Source organism: Carassius gibelio, chromosome B21 (assembly GCF_023724105.1).
Source record: "Carassius gibelio isolate Cgi1373 ecotype wild population from Czech Republic chromosome B21, carGib1.2-hapl.c, whole genome shotgun sequence".
In the NCBI taxonomy this organism is placed as follows: domain Eukaryota; kingdom Metazoa; phylum Chordata; class Actinopteri; order Cypriniformes; family Cyprinidae; genus Carassius; species Carassius gibelio.
Window position 1 is genome coordinate 8148147 of NC_068416.1, and position 17848 is coordinate 8165994.

The following is a 17848-nucleotide window of genomic DNA, read 5'->3' on the forward strand; positions in this document are numbered from 1 at the left end:
CAAACTGCCTGGGTGATGCAGAGCTAGTTCAAAGACTTTTAGAGAAATGTCCAGCTACACTAGCTAAAGCTTACGAGATAGCCCACCGTCATGACACTACCAAAAGAGCTGCTTGCTATGTCACCAGCATCATGCAGCCAGGGGCCCGCAACCTCACTGAACGCAGGCCCCGGGCCGCTGTTGTCAGAGAAAGAGACAAAAGTGAGACTATGTCTCCCACTACCTCTGCAGTTAGCCCATCACCCAATCATTTTTTCCCATGCACATCATCTAAAACAATAAAGCAGCACAAGAACTTTAAAAGGGGTGACATTCACTGCTAAAAACTGTCAGGGTTGGGTTCACAAACAGAGCCAGTGCTCATCCCCTCAAAGAAATACAAATACTTTCCTTGCAAGCAATGCCCAAGAAGGCCAGTTGGCCACTGTGTTCCACCTTAAAAGCCAGAATTGTGAAATGAACATTCACATGCGCATATCTGAGCTGGAGGTATGTACGTACTGCCCCTTCACCAATACAACGCCATTCACCAAGACGTGGACCACCGCTTCAGTCATCCACCGTAGAGACTTTGCTCGGGGTGGGACCAGGAGACGTGCCAATGCTCGGTGTGGCCAAGATACAGGTCAGTATCAACAACCGTCAAGTTGAAGTGGACTTCCTTGTAACGGATATTGAGGGCAATGAGGTGCTGCTTGGTCATCCTTTTCTAACCCAAGCTGAGGCCTGCCTTAATTTCGGTAAGCACCGCATAATTCTGTTTGGAGAAGAAGTGCCCTACTTTCACCCAGAAACTGTTCCAAAGTCACACGCTGTAAGAGTAGCCAGAACTGTTGTGGTTGAAGCAGGACAAGAGTACCTAGTCAAGGGCAACATGCACTTTTGCAGGGAAGCTCAGGGAGACATGATGCTTAGCCCCACAAACGGCTTTGTTAAAAAGCATAAGGTACTCATTGCCAGAACCCTAGTCAACACACAGCCCACCAATATCATTCCAGTGTGCCTCTTTAACCATGGCAACAAGGCTGTGACTATTAATGAAGGTGCCATTGCAGGCCTCCTCCAGCCAGCAGAAGCTCTGCCCTCGTCCAGCGTCTCCACAGCGGCAGACTTTTCCAGCTCTTTGCCCAGAGTTCCACTGACTTTTATGACAATGAAAAACTTGAACTATGTTGTGTTGTGTGCCTATGAAAGTGTCTTATCCAGGGGACCTGGTGATCTGGGCCGGACCAGTCTTGTGCAGCATGACATCATAACCCAGCCAGGACCTCCGGTGAAGCAGCCTCCTCGTCGTATGGCTGGGGAAAAGCAGCGAAGCGCAGAACGGCAGATCAGTGAGGGCTTCCAGAGCAGCATCGCCACACGCATACACAGCAGTTGGGCCTCACCGATTTTTATGGTGCGTAAAAAGGATGGGACTTATAGCCTTTGTGTATACAGGGCGCTCAACAACCACACCATCACTGACGCGTACCCGCTTCCCCGCATCCAAGACACGCTGGACACTCTCGCCACCGTCAAATGATTCAGCACTTTGGATCTTGCTTCAGGTTACTGGCAAGTTGAGCTAACACCAAGAACCCGCCGCGCAGCTGCATTCTGCACCCGTAATGGACTATTCGAATATAACAGGAGTATTTAACAAAATGGACTGAAGCATTCGCAATCCCTGACGAAAAGGCTGTGACAGTGGCAAACATTGTTGCAACTGAAAGGGTGTGTCACTTTGGAATGCCTCACTCTCTGCACAGCGATCAGAGGTATTCCAAGAAATGTGCCGTTTGTTAGGCATCGACAAAACCCACACTTCACCATTCAGACCACAGTCCGACGGCCAAGTTGAACGTTTCAACGCCACACTCCAAAAGATCCTGGCCTCTACTGCAGAACACTCTCACAGGGATTGGGACCTGATGATCCCATATGCAGTTATGGCCTACAGAGCGACCAAGCACAGCGCTACTGGTTTCACCCCCAACTTCATGATGTTCGGCCATAAAATAAGTGAGCCAGTAGACCTTGTGGCTGGTTTGCCCCCGGACTCTGACCATGCACCTTCAGCCCCCGAGTATGTGCAACAAATGCGTAAGCGGGTGGAACTGGCTCACAACATCACCCGAGAAGCCCTTGGTGAGTCGGTCACATGTGCAAAAAGACAATACGACAAAAAATGCTTGTCACACACAGTACAAAGTCGGCGACGCTGTGTGGTATCTCATCAAGAGAACATGTCATGTCAAAAACAAAGTCAAAAAGTTCCTCACCTCCTATGAAGGACCTTACTTTGTTATGGGAAATTTAGACGATATAGTCTATCGGATCCAAAAGGGCCCCAGAGCTAAGGTCAAAGTCGTCCACAATGATCAACTCAAATGCTACCGCAGCAGTTAGCCCCTGGACAACACCTGGGTCCTGGACCAATCCCAGAACTGGACACCTTCTGAAATCCTGCCACCAGCAGTGGACGGGCACCCAGCAGACCGGGAGGATCTCGGCCTGCACAGCCTCTACTCTGCTGCCTCGAGTGATGGCCCCAGCGACTCCCGGCCATCCACTCCACCTGCTACTAACACTCACATGATTGGGTCTCTTCCATCCACTCCTTCCCATGTGGTACTTGACCATGGTGGGGGTGCGGTAGGAGGGCCACACCACCAGTCTCCATGCGAACCTCGGCCCCGACGTCAGCGCCGAGGACCCCTACGGTATGGGGACTGGGTCACTGAGTGAATCACCCATGACAGTTTATATTTGCACTAGAGACTTTATAGTTCACGTTTTTGGACTCTAATCTAGTTTGTTCTATACTTTTTTTTTTTCTACAAAAAGCATTTTTTTTCACGTTCAAAAAAAAAAAAGTTGAGATTTTCAATGCTTTTACATGCTTTACATTGCATCCAATGTATGTTTTGACTATTAATGTATTAGTCAGATAGTTTTACCTCCTTCTTTACCTGCATTTCTAATCATTTTTCACTCCTGTGTTCACTGTTGAATGAGCTTTAGAACTTTTAGCACTGTTTAGACACTTGTTAAATTAGTATAACCTACATATTTGAATTTACATACTATTTGGGACACAGCTATCTCTTCACATTTAAGGCCTACAGATATAGAGAGTGTGTACATTTAGATGGAATGGAATTACACTGCCTTCACACTGGCAGTTGAAATCCGCTCCATGATACGCAATACTCCCCCAGTGGACGTCGTACTACACCGCTGAAAAGCTTCGGAAGCGAGTAGAACAAAAATGGCAGAGAGATTAGAACAATTGATATTATCTGTATCTGAATGTGCATGTCAGGTCAGCTAAATGTGATATAGCGGTATATAGGGCTGCAACAACCCTGCACTCGAGCGAGAGAGACCTAGTGTGTCTGAGAGCGGGGGCCACGATATTTAATTATTCACTTTAATTGTATTAACTGCCCTTATAATGTTAGAAAATCATTAAAATGAAAAAATGACATGACAACTTATCGTTATAAAATCATTATTTATTTTATTAAAAGTTATGAATTCAGATTTGTTTATCAGTACCATAGCAACACCAACTTCCGCTGGAATTGTCGGATAGGAACCGTCCGTGGCCTTTCGCAAGAGTTCAATTTTTTGAACGCATCCGGATGACCAACGGACACGATTTTTTTCGCACCACACTCGTTCGGACCATAGACAGTAAAAGAAATGGACACAGCGACCCCATTGGAACTCAATTGAGACAAGTGAAGCCCATTTTTAGCGTTTTTAGCACTTCCGTTTCTGACGCGCAGACTCAAACGAAGCTTGACGACGTCAGCATCCTGTCTAACAGATGTAAATCTTCTAGTAGCTGTGCGTTGCAGAGACGGCGAGCTTGAGCAGGGAGTTCTTTGGCGTGAGTGAGCAGGAGTAAGTATTCTGATTAATTATTTTGTATAGTATTTTAAAATGTAACGCCAGTACGCCGTAATAAGTTAATTGCCTGCGAGCTTCTCCTCCTGTCTGTACAGTAATGCGACAGAGAGTCGAGTGGTTATGACGCAATCGTTAGCCTATTTTTTACAAAAACTGTTTATACGGGGACATAATGTAACATACAAGGTAATGGAGCCCTTTATACATTGTCGTGTATCTTTAGAAATAAATAATGGACAAACGGAGTCTTTAAAAGCCTCAGATGTAAAGTTATTCGCTGTCAAAGTGACGCCAAAATGAATGGAAGTCAATGGGAATTCTCTCCGGGGGGATAACTTCCGGCCCTGGAGAAGACGGATCTCCCCTGTGTCTCCCAACCACGGTTAGGAAACAGAAACAGAAAAGGTTAACACTGTTAAAAATGTAAAAGATTTGATGACCAATAATTTTCTCCTATTAACTCTCTGGAGTCGATCTGCCGGTATACCCGTTATGAGGCATCTTCTCCTTAAATTACAACTTAAATTACACAATTTTGATCATACAGATAAGAGCAATACATCAATCAAATCTGTAAAGGGTCTTCATTTATTTGTCTACAGACATAATAACAAAAAAACTTTGTGCGTTTATAAAAAAAACAAACAACAACAAAAAACTGCGCTGTCTGCAGCCTTGGTCTCCGGTGATCTTCATTTAGAAATGCGTAATTAAAATTAGCTGTAACTCAGTGAATACACAAGGAAGAGATATGAGAAATGTATCTATAGAAAGCTTGACATGTCTACTTACTAAATTAGTGCTACCGGAAACAAATATTCAATGATAAATTAATACATATGAAAACAACGCAATGTCAATCTTTCACGTCTCCCTTCATTGTATCTGTGAACACACTATTGCGATTATAATGTTCCACATGAAGCTCATGGCTATGCCCATACAGTAAACAAAGCAGTGAGTTTTTTATTTTTTATTTTACTGTTTGCTTCACCCTAAGAGGAATAATACATAATTCACCCCAAAAAGATGTGCAGATGACTAACTCAGGATTTGAGTTTTGGATTTCCTCTGAAAAAAGAATGAAGCGCTTTATTCAGCAGAGATCATAAACATGAGTAAGTCTCTCTTTATTTATTTATAAACTTGTATTACTTTTCACAAAACGTGTAAACATTTTACTAGTTAGACATTTTCCAAACTATAACTCCTGACTAAACCTATAATCAAGTGAAACATTATGAAGTTTCAAGAACAATATACACTATACCATTCAAAAGCATGATGTAAATAATATAAATGTATAACAAATGAAACAAACAATGCTGTTCTTTCAACTTATCAAAAAAATAAAAAATAAAAAAAAAATTATTCTCAGCTCTTTTCAACATTAATAATAATGATAGTAACATATATATATATATATATATATATATACACACTGTAAAAAAAATCAGTAAAAAAACGGATAATGTACTGGCAGAAAATTACCGGGACATTTTCCCTAACCTTTACGGAAACTTCCTTTAACATTAAAGCAGAAAATTCTGTAGATTAACATTTCCTTCCGTACCATAAACAAAAAAAAAATCCGTTATGCAGACATTTTTTTAAAATTATAGCATAGGCCTATATTTTGTAGCAAATAAATCCAGCACAATATGTAAAAATTTTACATGGTTTATTTTTACCTCATGTAAACATTATTAATACTTTCAGTAGCTTTTATTTGCCTTAAACAGGTGAATACAAAAACATTATGACATCAATTACTTTAACAATGTGGAAAGCACCATTGAAAATGCTTGTATTATAGAACACGGTTTAGTTTTAAAAAGCAACATGCAGGAAAAAAAGAAAATGTGAGCAGGTACCTGTACAATATTGGTGTTGCACCAAATAATGGTCACAAAGATAAACATTTTCAAATACATGGGTAAAAAATGTATACAAATACAGGGCTGTCATTATTAACAATTGCTTATAGTCTTATAATTGCTTATATTAACTTATAGTCAATAGTCAAGTGAAATGACATCATTTTCCTATAGAACACATTATTTAAAAGCACATCATGTGAATTCTGACATCAGTTACTTTCCCTCATACCATTCCAAATCCATATGATTTCCATTCATCTTTGAAACACAAATGAAGAGTATTTTTTATGAAATCTCTGCTTTCCGTTCCTCCATTGACAGCCTAGGCGACTACCATTTCAAGGTCTAATAAAGTATAGGTCATTAGTGTTCCAAAAATGAACAAAAGTCTAACAGGATTTGAATGAGATTTTTCATATAATATTATGGGTGAACTAAACCTAGTTAGATTAACTAACCTTTTAGTCATGCTAAATTATCTGCATCTACAATTGACATGAAAAAAAAAAAAGTACAGCATTTGAAAATAAAGAACAATGATTTATGCACTCATGCCTGACGTTTTGATGTTAAACTAAGAGAACTATACAATCTAAATTAAGATCAGGGCTCCAAGTGTTTGTGTGCTTTTAGTATCTTTAGCCATGTGTCCGGTTGAGGAAACGTTTTTTAATTTTTTTTGCGCTGCATGTTCAGTCCAAGTCCTAAATTGAGATTTGAAGAAAAAAAAAAAAAGAAAAGAAAACTTGGAATCTAGAAGTAGTTCATACATGAGTCTTGGAACCTATGACACTCTTTCAGGATTTCTTCACAGGAAGACTGTTAATGACAAGAAATGAAAATGAATGAAAGTGAAGTACAGAGTAATGTGCAGAACAGGTTGAGATTGAATTATCAAGTTCCATTTTAAACATTGCTTATAAAATGCTAAACTTGCATTTCCAGTGGTCTCCAATTGCATCGGTCACGTGATCTTGTCAACAATGTTTTATTAAATACTTAAAGAGATCATTAGTTCACATAAAAATGAAAACTGACATTAATCACTCATCTTCATGTCGTTCTAAACCCGCAAGTCATTCAGTTATCTTCAGAACACAAAATTAACGTAAAATTACAGTTGAACTACTGATATCAACATGCACCATTTTCATGATGTCCTTATACTATATTTCTGTGCCTTGATCGTGGTAGGGCACTTGCTGTCTATGGAGGGTCAGAAAGCTCTCAGATTCCATAAAAAAATCTTAATTTGTGTTCTGAAGATGAATGAAGGTCTTACCGGTTCGAAACAAGAGGGTGAGTAATTAATAACAGAATTTTTGTTTTTGAGTGAACTAACCCTTATTATTTTCAACTAAATGACAACATAAAAGGCTTTATACACAGTTTCATTAGATTAGGTTCCTTACATTTGAAAGAATTCCAGCGTAGGTGGCATTCTCCTCCGGATGTTTTAGGTTTAAAATAAAACAAAGAGAATGTGTAGCTCGGCCACAATGGGGTTGGAAATGGTAACTTGTATGACAGCAATCTGGAATCACCAATAACAATAAACAAAGAAATTATAAATAACACATTGTAAATTCAGAAAGCCACTCCAAACATTGATTAAATCTTTGTTAACGGACTAAATGACTCCATGACTAATTTCTTGTCAGTGTTGAACATCCCTAATAGTAAATAAATATTGAACCATATAGATAGCAAAATTATATTTGAAATATGCAAATGGCAATGCAATACATAAAATGCCAATGTAGTTTTGTATTTTAATTAACATTTTACCATATATAGGTTACGGTTTACACTGCCGGAAGGAACACGGAGCCGAGGATAAACGAAATAATGCTTTTATTATATCCAACACAGGGGATATCCAACATGGAGCACAGAGGTAGACACACGTAAGTGGTTAGTAGCAAGTAGACCCGACACAACTTAACTGAAAGGACAAGGTTTAAGTACCTGGGATAATGGGGAAACACAGGTGGATGGAATCACTAAATTAGCAGGGACATGGAACACATGGGGAATAGAACAGACACACCTGGGAACTAATCAAACCAAACACGGAAGGCGGAAACTGGGTCACAGGGGCAAAAACACAGTAAAAGAGTCCAGGGGTGTAACATTACTCCCTCCTCCCGGTAGGTGCGTCCTCGCACCGTAGAAACAGAGGGAGGCTTGGGTGGGAACTTGGGAGGAGGTTCCGGTGGAGGACAGACTCCCAGGAGGGGGCCAGGAAACCGGGACCACGGAGGAAGGAACCAGGGAGGAGACAGGAGGGATCTAGAGCAGGAGGTACCCAGCAGGACCCAGGCCACAGCCATAACGGCCCATGGTGGGAGGAGCCGTGGTGGGAGGAGCCACAGGGCCGACAGTGGGAGGAGCCGTGGAGGAGGAATGGCCGCCGACTCCAGGGGCTCGACCCACGGCAACTGAGCAAGTGGAGGAGGAGCCCGAGGCAGAGAGCCGAAGAGCCAGGGTGACGGGGAAGAGCCGGAGGTCCTAGGTGGAACTGATGGCTCTGGTGACTGACGATGTGGATCCGGAAGGCCGCCGTGGAGCCAGAGTGACAGAGGATTGAGGTGGAGCCGAGGGGATGAAGGAGCCTGACAGAGTCGGAGGGACGAAGGGATGAGGCGAAGCCGGAGGAGTGGAGTCCTGAGGCATAGGATGGACGATGCCAGACCAAGGCGGAGCCGGAGGGACGAGGGAGCCAGGAAGAGCATGTGGACTGCCGGGCCACGGCGGAGAGGAAGGAGCTAGGAGCCATGGTGGAGCCGACGGGTCAACGGGCCGAGGCGGAGTCCAGGCTTCAGAGGCTGGAGACAGAGGTAAGGGAAACGCCGACCAAGGCGGCGCTGGAGGATGGCAGTCCCGCTGAGCTTGCACCACAATGATGGTAGCCTGAGGGCGAGCAGAGGGGCTGCCAGACGACAGCGGAGGAGGAGGCAGGAGCGGGTGGGAATTTCGGAGGAGCAGGCACTGGAGGCATCTCTGGGGCTGGAGCCCGTCCTGGGCTTAACACTGGGCATTAGGAGCCCGTCCTGGGCTTAACACTGGGCATCAGGAGCCCGTCCTGGGCTTAACTGGGGAACTGGCATTGGTGAATTGAAAACCCCCTCAGGACTGGACGAGGAAACCAAGGACGAAGGAGGGCTGGACGGGACCAGCGTATACGTCGGAGAGATGAGAGGGGGCAGTTCTTCCAGTTCAGGTTCCCAGTCTGCACGATCCTCCACCTCATTTTGACCCATTTGGCGCCCCACATTTTGCTCCCTCGTGGTGGGCAGTGTCGCCGGCTCTCGCACCAAGTCTGACGGGTTGCTCTCTGTCATCGGTGGGCTCGGGCTTATGCCCCATACCGTGGGGAGATGTTAGGCTGGGCTCTGGGTACAGAGTGGACCTGGCGAGGTCCTCCATTGGGCAGACAGTGAGAGGTGACCCATTTCTCACCAGAGTCCACTCTACGAATGCGGCGAATTCCTACCGAGGACCATCTTCGGGCGACAACGCTCTGCACTTGGAGTTCATGCTGGCATTATAGAAGCATGGAAGCTGGTGGCATTAGCTAGCAGAAGAAACCGTCTGGTATGGTCCTCAAGAGAACGTCCTTCCTGCTCCAGCAGGAGGAGGAGGAATTCGGGGCTATAGAGGGGATCCATCGACATACTACGGAAAGAAAAGACTGTGGAAAAAAAAAACAGAAAACAAGTGGAGGGAAAAATCACGCAGTTTTAAACTTTTTTTAGGTCGGGTCTTCTGTTACAGTTTACGCTGCCGGAAGGAACACGGAGCCGAGGATAAACAAAATAAGGCTTTTATTATATCCAACACAGGGAATATCCAACATGGAGCACAGAGGTAGACACACGTAAGTGGTTAGTAGCAAGTAGACCCGACACAACTGAACTGAAAAGGACAAGGTTTAAGTACCAGGGATAATGGGGAAACACAGGTGGATGGAATCAATAAACTAACAGGGACATGGAACACATGGGGAATAGAATAGACACACCTGGGATCTAATCAAACCAAACACGGGAGACGGAAACTGGGTCACTGGGCAAAAACCCACTAAAATAGTCCAGGGGTGTAACAATATATGTCAAATTTAGTGCAAAATAAAAACTCTGTTATATAATTTACATTTGCCATTTTCTACAATAGTTTTAATATGCAAATTAAAAACATTTTAACACTTTATAAGTTGCAAAATTACAGTGAAAATATATTGAATGAAAATATATACCCAAATTTATTAGATATGTTTAACATGTCCAAGCAAAAAATTTATCAAAATTATTATTAATTGTCGTTTTTCCTAAATGCATTTAGACTTGGGGGTAGGACACTTGGGATTGCATTTTCATCATAATACCTCATGAAATTGTAGCAAAAATGCAGTGAGAATTTTTTTTTTACTTTTTTATTATTATTATTATTATTCTATTTATTGAACTTTTACAATAACCGGATAAAGATACAGGAGAATCCTGAAAAAATACATATACTTTTTTATATCCCTTCCCACCCCCTAGAAGAAAAATAAAATAATAATAATAATAATAATAATAAAGATAAAAATTATAATAATAAAATAAATTAAAATGTAGCTAAACCAAATGGAACATAAAAAACAAAAACACGATACCTACTGTAATATAGAGAATGTCAAGCATTATCACAAAATATAAAATCTTAATCCTTAATTTGACATTCTAGAAGTAAAGTTAAATTCAGAAAAATAAATAATAAAGGGATTCAAGATCTCAGAAGACATACCAGTGTTAACCTTTAACGTATACCTAATTTTTTCCAAATGAATGAAACTCATGACATCTCTCAACCATTCATCAAAAGATGGAGGGAGTTTTTGTTTCCACAGCAGGAGAATGCGCCGTCTGGCTAATAATGTTAAAAAAGCAAACTTTGCAGTATTTCCAGGCAAATCAGTGACATATGACGAAGTGCTACCAACGGGCAAGGCTCAATCTGTTTCTTTGTCACTAAAGATTGATAGCCAAAAATAATTTAATGATGGACATGTCCAAAACATATGCATTAAGTCTGCCAGGGCCTGATGGCAACGGTCACAGAGAGGATCAATACCAGGCTTGATTTTTGCCAATCTCGCTTTTGTCCAGTAAATTCGATGAATACATTTTAACTGGATAAGACTATGACGTGCACAAATAGAGGAGGTATGAACACGGGACAGAATCTAGTTCCAAGTGTCATCATCAAATGTACGACAAAGATCCGACTCCGATTGTTGTTTAATAAAAGAGAGAGAGGAAGTGAAAATGGAGGAAATTAACTTGTATAGCGTAGACAACACACCTCTATTATTTAAGGCTACTTCAAGAATCTGATCGAGCGTAGATTTTGGGGGAAGATTAGGAAAATCAGGGAATGAGTTTTTAACAAAATTTCGAAGTTGCAAATATCTAAAAAATTGTGCTCTAGGGGGAGAGAATTTTTGTTACAATTGAGAAAAAGGGAAAAATATTATCCATGTAAATATCATTGACAACTGAAATCCCTACTCTCTTGTCATTAAGTGAAGGGGGGAATAAGGGATTGCGGTTTATAGGTGAAACCAATGGTAAGCGCTGAAGACCAAAATGGGTTCGGAATTGGAACCAAATTCTTAATGATTGCCGGACAATAGAATTACCATAAGGGCAGCGCAAGATGGTGGTAAGAGGGCCGCACAATAGTGCGGCCGGCGAGGCAGGAAAACAGGAATCCTCTTCAATACTGACCCAAGACGGGACCCAATTACCAAGCCCAAAATGACTTTGGAACCAGAATAATGTAGAATGTATATTTGCTGCCCACAGGAAATTAGGAAGGGCAAGCCCGCCTTCAAGCTTTGGTTTCTGAAGTATTTCTCTATGAATTCTGGCTGGTCCTTTGTTCCAAATAAAAGGTAAACATCCATTTTCACTGAACTCACACATCCAGCCAATGAAAGGGGAAGAGCCGACCAACGAGTAAAATCTTTCTGAACTTGTTGGAGGAGTGTAGTGAAATTAGCCTTGAATAAATCTAAACACTTACGTGTAATTGTTACTCCTAAATATTTAAAACTATGTGAAGCGACTTTAAACATTGAAGTATTCATTGGTACATCAGAAACTTTAAAATTTATTGGAAATAACTCACTTTTGTTTATATTCAATTTATAGCCAGAAAAGAGGCTAAAGGAGTTTATAATTCTCAGAGCTTCGGGTAAAGAAACAACCAGATCAGAGATATAGAGCAGCACATTTTGAACAGCACCAGCTCTCCTAATTCCCTGTATAGCCTTCTCACTACGAATGGCAATTGCCAATGGTTCAATTACCAATGCAAAAAGCAAAGGTGAAAGTGGGCAGCCTTGTCTAGTGCCACGTTTTAAGGGGAAAATAGAGGAGGATACACCATTGGTACGAACAGAGCATACTGGGGAAGAATATAAAAGTTAGTATATTATTACCTGGCTCAAATAGGACTTATACTCTGAGTAGAACCTTGTCCAATACAGGTTATTTACCTGCATCCACAGCAGCTACTTAGCTTGACTGCTTAAGTTTAACAATGGTGACAATGAACGTAGACACAGCCTCGGGCCTGTCAAAGCTGCGCGATTCGCCGTTGAATGAAAGCAGAAGTCTGCAGGGATACAGCATCCTGAATTTGACACCAGCTTCATGTAATTCCGCCTTGACTGCTTTAAACTGATCACGTTTCTTGAGTTCCACAGAAAAATCAGGAAAAATCTAAATCTTGCATTCCTTGTAGCGCAACTCTCCATGCTCGCGTGACAACCATAAAATTTCTTCCCTGGTTTGGAAACGAAGAAAGCGTACAATCATGGGTCTCGGTGGTGCGCTCGATCGTGGTTTAGGTGCGAGGGACCGATGTAAGCGCTCAATCTCCGGCATCTGAGGTAATTTATCCCTGAAAAGTTCTGCGAAGAAGGATGCACTGAGAGGGTTTGGACGTTTCAACATTCTCGGGGATACCTAATATACGAAGATTGTTCTGACGCGAGCGGTTTTCCAGATCATCCATCTTTATCTTTACCTAAAAACTTACACTGTAAACCTGGATTTCATATCTAATCAAACATTTAAAGTATAATGTACTTACATGGCTCAAATCGATTAAGTTTTGATTGCATTACTAGCAGATGTATGTTATACTAATTTGTAGACCTAGTTGAGCCTGTGAATAAGTGAAATAGCTTAAAATTCCCAAGTTTTAGTCATGCAATGCACGATGGGAACGTGATCGCCGTCACTTTGCCGCCGTGTCTATGCTTTTTTCTGAGAAGACGTCACTTTCTTGCCGCGCACCGGACAGTCCAGTTTCTGCTAAAACTCGCCAGAGACGGTAAGTAACTTTGATTTAGCTAACATTGCTGCTGACTCATTCAACTTAATGTTTCCGTGTTTGTGTGTTGATACAAGGGGATGCTGGTGAGTAGTGGGAGGACGTTATCTTAATCTAGGTCGGCAGCCATTTTCACCTGCTAGCTAGTGATGGGATTTATGGCTCTTTGAGGGGATCCGGATCTTCGCGATCCGTTCCTTTCAAAGAGCCGTTCAAAAGAATGGCTCTTTTGGCTCTTTTTAAATATTTAGTCAGTTTTAAGAAGCCAGCTTGGGGGCATCTCAGTTTATCCTGTAAATAATCACTGGGAGGTATTATGAGGTGAGATTTGTAGTCAAATAATTAAAGTGCAGATATCACACACCAATATCTGAGTTTGAATTATTCTGAAATATTGATTATTACCTCATTTCTCATGTGTGGACTATATTCCATAGGGTTGTACAAATCCCTCTGCTTAGACAGTGACATCATTATTTTGATTTACCTTTAGTACAAAGTGTGTGTGTGTGTGTGTGTGTGTGTGTGTGTGTAAAACTATGCTGACTTATGTTATTCATACAATACCTACTCACAAATAAACATAAAAAACAAAGCCGGCTGCAATGAATCTCTGTGCAAAACAGCTTTTACTACAAACACTTCCACACAAGAACATTGTTATCACACAAGAACATTTTGATAGAAAACTATTTTTTTTTTTAAAGTAGATAAAATGGAAAAAAATAAAATGGAAATGTCTACATACTACATACTATTACTACTGTAAACTTTGCAAATAGGACATCAGCCCCTTCAAGTCAATGAACAATAACAAAGTGGGCTGCAATGAATGTCTGTGGAAAACAGCTTTTAGTGAAAAAATTCTATACAAGTACAGTATCACAAAAGAACATTTTTAATGATTTTAAAATAAGTTTTAAATGAACACAAAATGCAATGTAAATGCATGCACAACTAATAACTAATATCATCACGCTATAAAGGGTTGGCCTGCGCTGGGTGCGCCCCTCCCCCTATAACTGTTCTGTCTCCTGGAGGAGCTCATTTGTATGAACACGCATAGGAAAAAAGAACGATAGAAAGAACGGCTCCTCTCCAGTCGCGACTCGGCTCCCATCGTTCATGTTTATGAGCCGTTCAAAAGAATCGGTTCGTTCGCGAACGTCACAACTCTACTGCTAGCTAACGTTACAAGTTTTTTTTCACTTGGTGCGCTGTTTGTGAGAAGTCCAAGTGAAGCAGTTTGACGTCGATGGACATTAACATTGTCACCCGTTAAGGTACTTAGCTAGCTAAGTAAGTCACTTTTATCAGTGGAGGGGCTTTTTATGAGTAACTTTAGAGAAAGACGTTTTATTAAGTTCAACGGACATCACCTGTAACCACCTGTTTGATGGCTTAACGTTAGCTAGCCAAATTGCCTTTTTTTGCTTGACGCGCTGTTTGTGAACTTGGAAAACTGTCGTTTTAATCAGTTCAACAGGACATTTTCCACCTGTAGCGTCTTGGCGGGTGCCGCCCGGCTTTGAACTGCCTCTCGGCAGATTAAGAGGCGACGCGGGCGAAAACCACGCGCATTCATGGCGGCGGGGAAGGGAGCGCAATGTTATTTACTTTTTTTTCTTACTGGAGGAGCTTTTGTGAGCAGTGTAAAGCTGTTGTTGTAACCAGTTCAACTAGACATTTTTCCACCTGTAACTTTAGCGTCTTGGTGACACAGCCCGATCCACGCTGAGCGAGGGACACGCACTCGGTGGGAAGAAGAGTGTTAGCGACCACATGGGATTGTTTTTTCCTAGTATTAACGTTAAATGTAAATGACTTTGACCATTCATTGTATTATTGTCTTATGCATGACATATGTTTTGCATTAGTGATTATTTTACCTTCAAGCACTTAATAGAAAGTGAATTGCAACCGGATTATGACTGAGTATATTAGCAATAACGTTACACCCCTAACAATTACATTATATATTTAATGTTAGCTACTTTGAAAATACAGGTATATTGTTGCAGTAGACTACTGTAGCTTATATAAGTTCCCTTGTCTCTTATTTTCTTTGTTTTATTGTGTTGCAGGTCATAGGAAGAGATTCCTTTAAAACCAGTGTCCTGATATTAGCAACAAACTGAATACCAAACTCTGAAAAATATGCTTTGGAAGTGTAAGTATTGCCCTCTTAACTGTGAAAAGAGAGCACAGCTATTTAAACATTATAGGCTAAAACATGGAAGTTATGCAAGAACACAGCCTTTTCCTTGTTTATATCAGGAATGTCCATGTACATTTAAATCACTCAATGCACTAAAAGTACATTTATCTCGCCTTCACACCAAAACTCTTGATCAGCAGCCAGATGAACCAGTTAAATTTTGCTGTCTGTCATGTGGGTTTGCCGAGTCTTGTTCTCAGATTGACTACTTTACTCACCTGCATACTGCACACTTAAAAGTAAACCATTAAGTCAGGTGCCCGTATAAAGACTGTAACTTTGAAACAAGTATATACTCCACTTTCAAAGCACACAAAAGTAAAGTACACCAGGACCAGAACTGGAAAAGTTTCAAGTCAGAAATCATTGGTTTGGATAATGTAAGCGATGACAATGATGCTGCACAAGACCAAATGGCACAGTGTAGAAGCTAGTGAGAATGATCTTCATCATTAGAAAAACAGCTTGAGCACAACTTAGCATCTCTTCTGTAAAGATGCAAACTGTCCTTCACATACCAGAGAGTTCTGTGCAAGAAGTAATACAGCAGCTTTGTCAAATCAATAAGCTGTCACAGCCACTTCTGCATAACAGAGTGAGGGCCGTACTTAAGAAATATTATGCTGACATTAATGAAACCGTTGTGAGAGAGGTTACCAGTGTCGTGTCAGAAAGTAACATAATGTCATTTTGTGCCAAAGATGGATCCCTAGGAACTGCTAAAAAGAGAGCGGCCTATGTACGTAGAGAGTTTCCACTGGTGAACCCCATTGAATATTGTGTGGAAAAAGGCAAAAATAACACTTGCATATGTCCCTATTGTTCCCATGCTCCAGAAGTTGCTGAACAAAACTGACATATTGGATAAAGCCATGTCAGAAAAAGTCCATGTCCCACAGGAAAATAGCTCATATGTAGATGGGCAGTGCTTTAATAAAAACTCTCTTCTTGCAAGGGAAGAGTTCACAATTGCTCTTACACTTTACATTGATGACTTTGAAGTAGCCAAAACCTCTAGGAACATCAAAGTTGAAACATAAAATGTGTGCCATATACTGGGTCATTGCCAACATACCTGCAAAATATAGGTCAACCCTCAACTCAATCCAACTTGCACTACTGTGCAATACCTCAACAGTCAAAGAGTGTGGTTACGCTAAAGTTCTGCAACCTCTTATCTATGATCTAAAGTTATTGGAGCAAAATGGTGTTTACTTGGAACAACTAGGTGAGAGTGTGAAAAACACAGTCTTATATGTTGTTGCTGATAATCTTGGTGCCCACTCCCTGGCAGGATTCCTGGAGATTCCTGGCTTCACTACTGACAAGTTCTGCAGATTCTGTTCGGCAAGCAGTATTGACATACAACACCAAGAGGTATGCTCTGGTTACTTTAAACTCAGAGACAAAGACTCCCATGATAAGCAGGTGCAGGAGGTGAGAGAGGACCCAGCATTGAGTCGGACTTATGGTGTGAAAAGAGCATGTCCTTTAACTGAGAATCTTGAGCACTTTCATGCAGTCACTGGTTACCCTCCTGACATCTTGCATGATATATTGGAAGGCATTGTTCCAACTGAGTTGTCCCTTTGTCTTAAAGACATGATAGACAAGGGGTATTTCACACTAGAAATGTTAAATCAGGCCATCAGGCACTTTAACTACACATTTACTGACAAAACAGACCGACCTCAGATTATTGGAAAGGGATTTTCCGCCAAAAGAACCATTGGTGGAAATGGCCATGAGAATTGGTGTCTCATAAGGCTCCTTCCTTTTCTTATTGGTCACTGTGTCCCTGAGGGTGACAACACTTGGGAAATTACCATGCTTCTCAAAGATGTGGTTGAGCTAGCTGTTGCACCAAGGCATACTGAGGAGACACTGCATTTCCTGGACTGTAAAATAGCAGAGCACAGACAGCTGCTGCTGTCAACATTTCCAGATTTTCATTTAAGGCCAAAACATCACTTTTTGGAACATTACCCTCAGCTTGTAAGGAAATTTTGTCCCCTGTGTGATGTTTGGACAATGCGCTTTGAGGGGAAGCACAAGTTCTTTAAAAAGGCAATTCGCAATGTGCAAAACTTCAAAAATGTTGCCATGACACTTGCTACCAAACACCAGAAAGCAGTCAGTTACCACCTTGACTGTAGCTCTTTTTTCAGACCGTCAGTTGAGATGACAAAGGTTACCCCAGTTTTGCTTGCCTCTTTCCCTTTGAACGTTCAGAGAGTAATCGCGCAAAACATTACAAAGCCTGAGTCGGTTCTTAATGCATCATCTGTTTGTGTAGATGGAATCAAATATCATCCCGGCATGATACTCTCTACTGGCTCATGCTCAGGTCTCCCTGAATTTGGCCAGATTCAAAAAATTTTGGCTGTTAACACAGAAATTATGTTTGTTTGCCACAAAATGACAGCATGGTATTGTGAGCATTTAAGATCTTACCAACTTG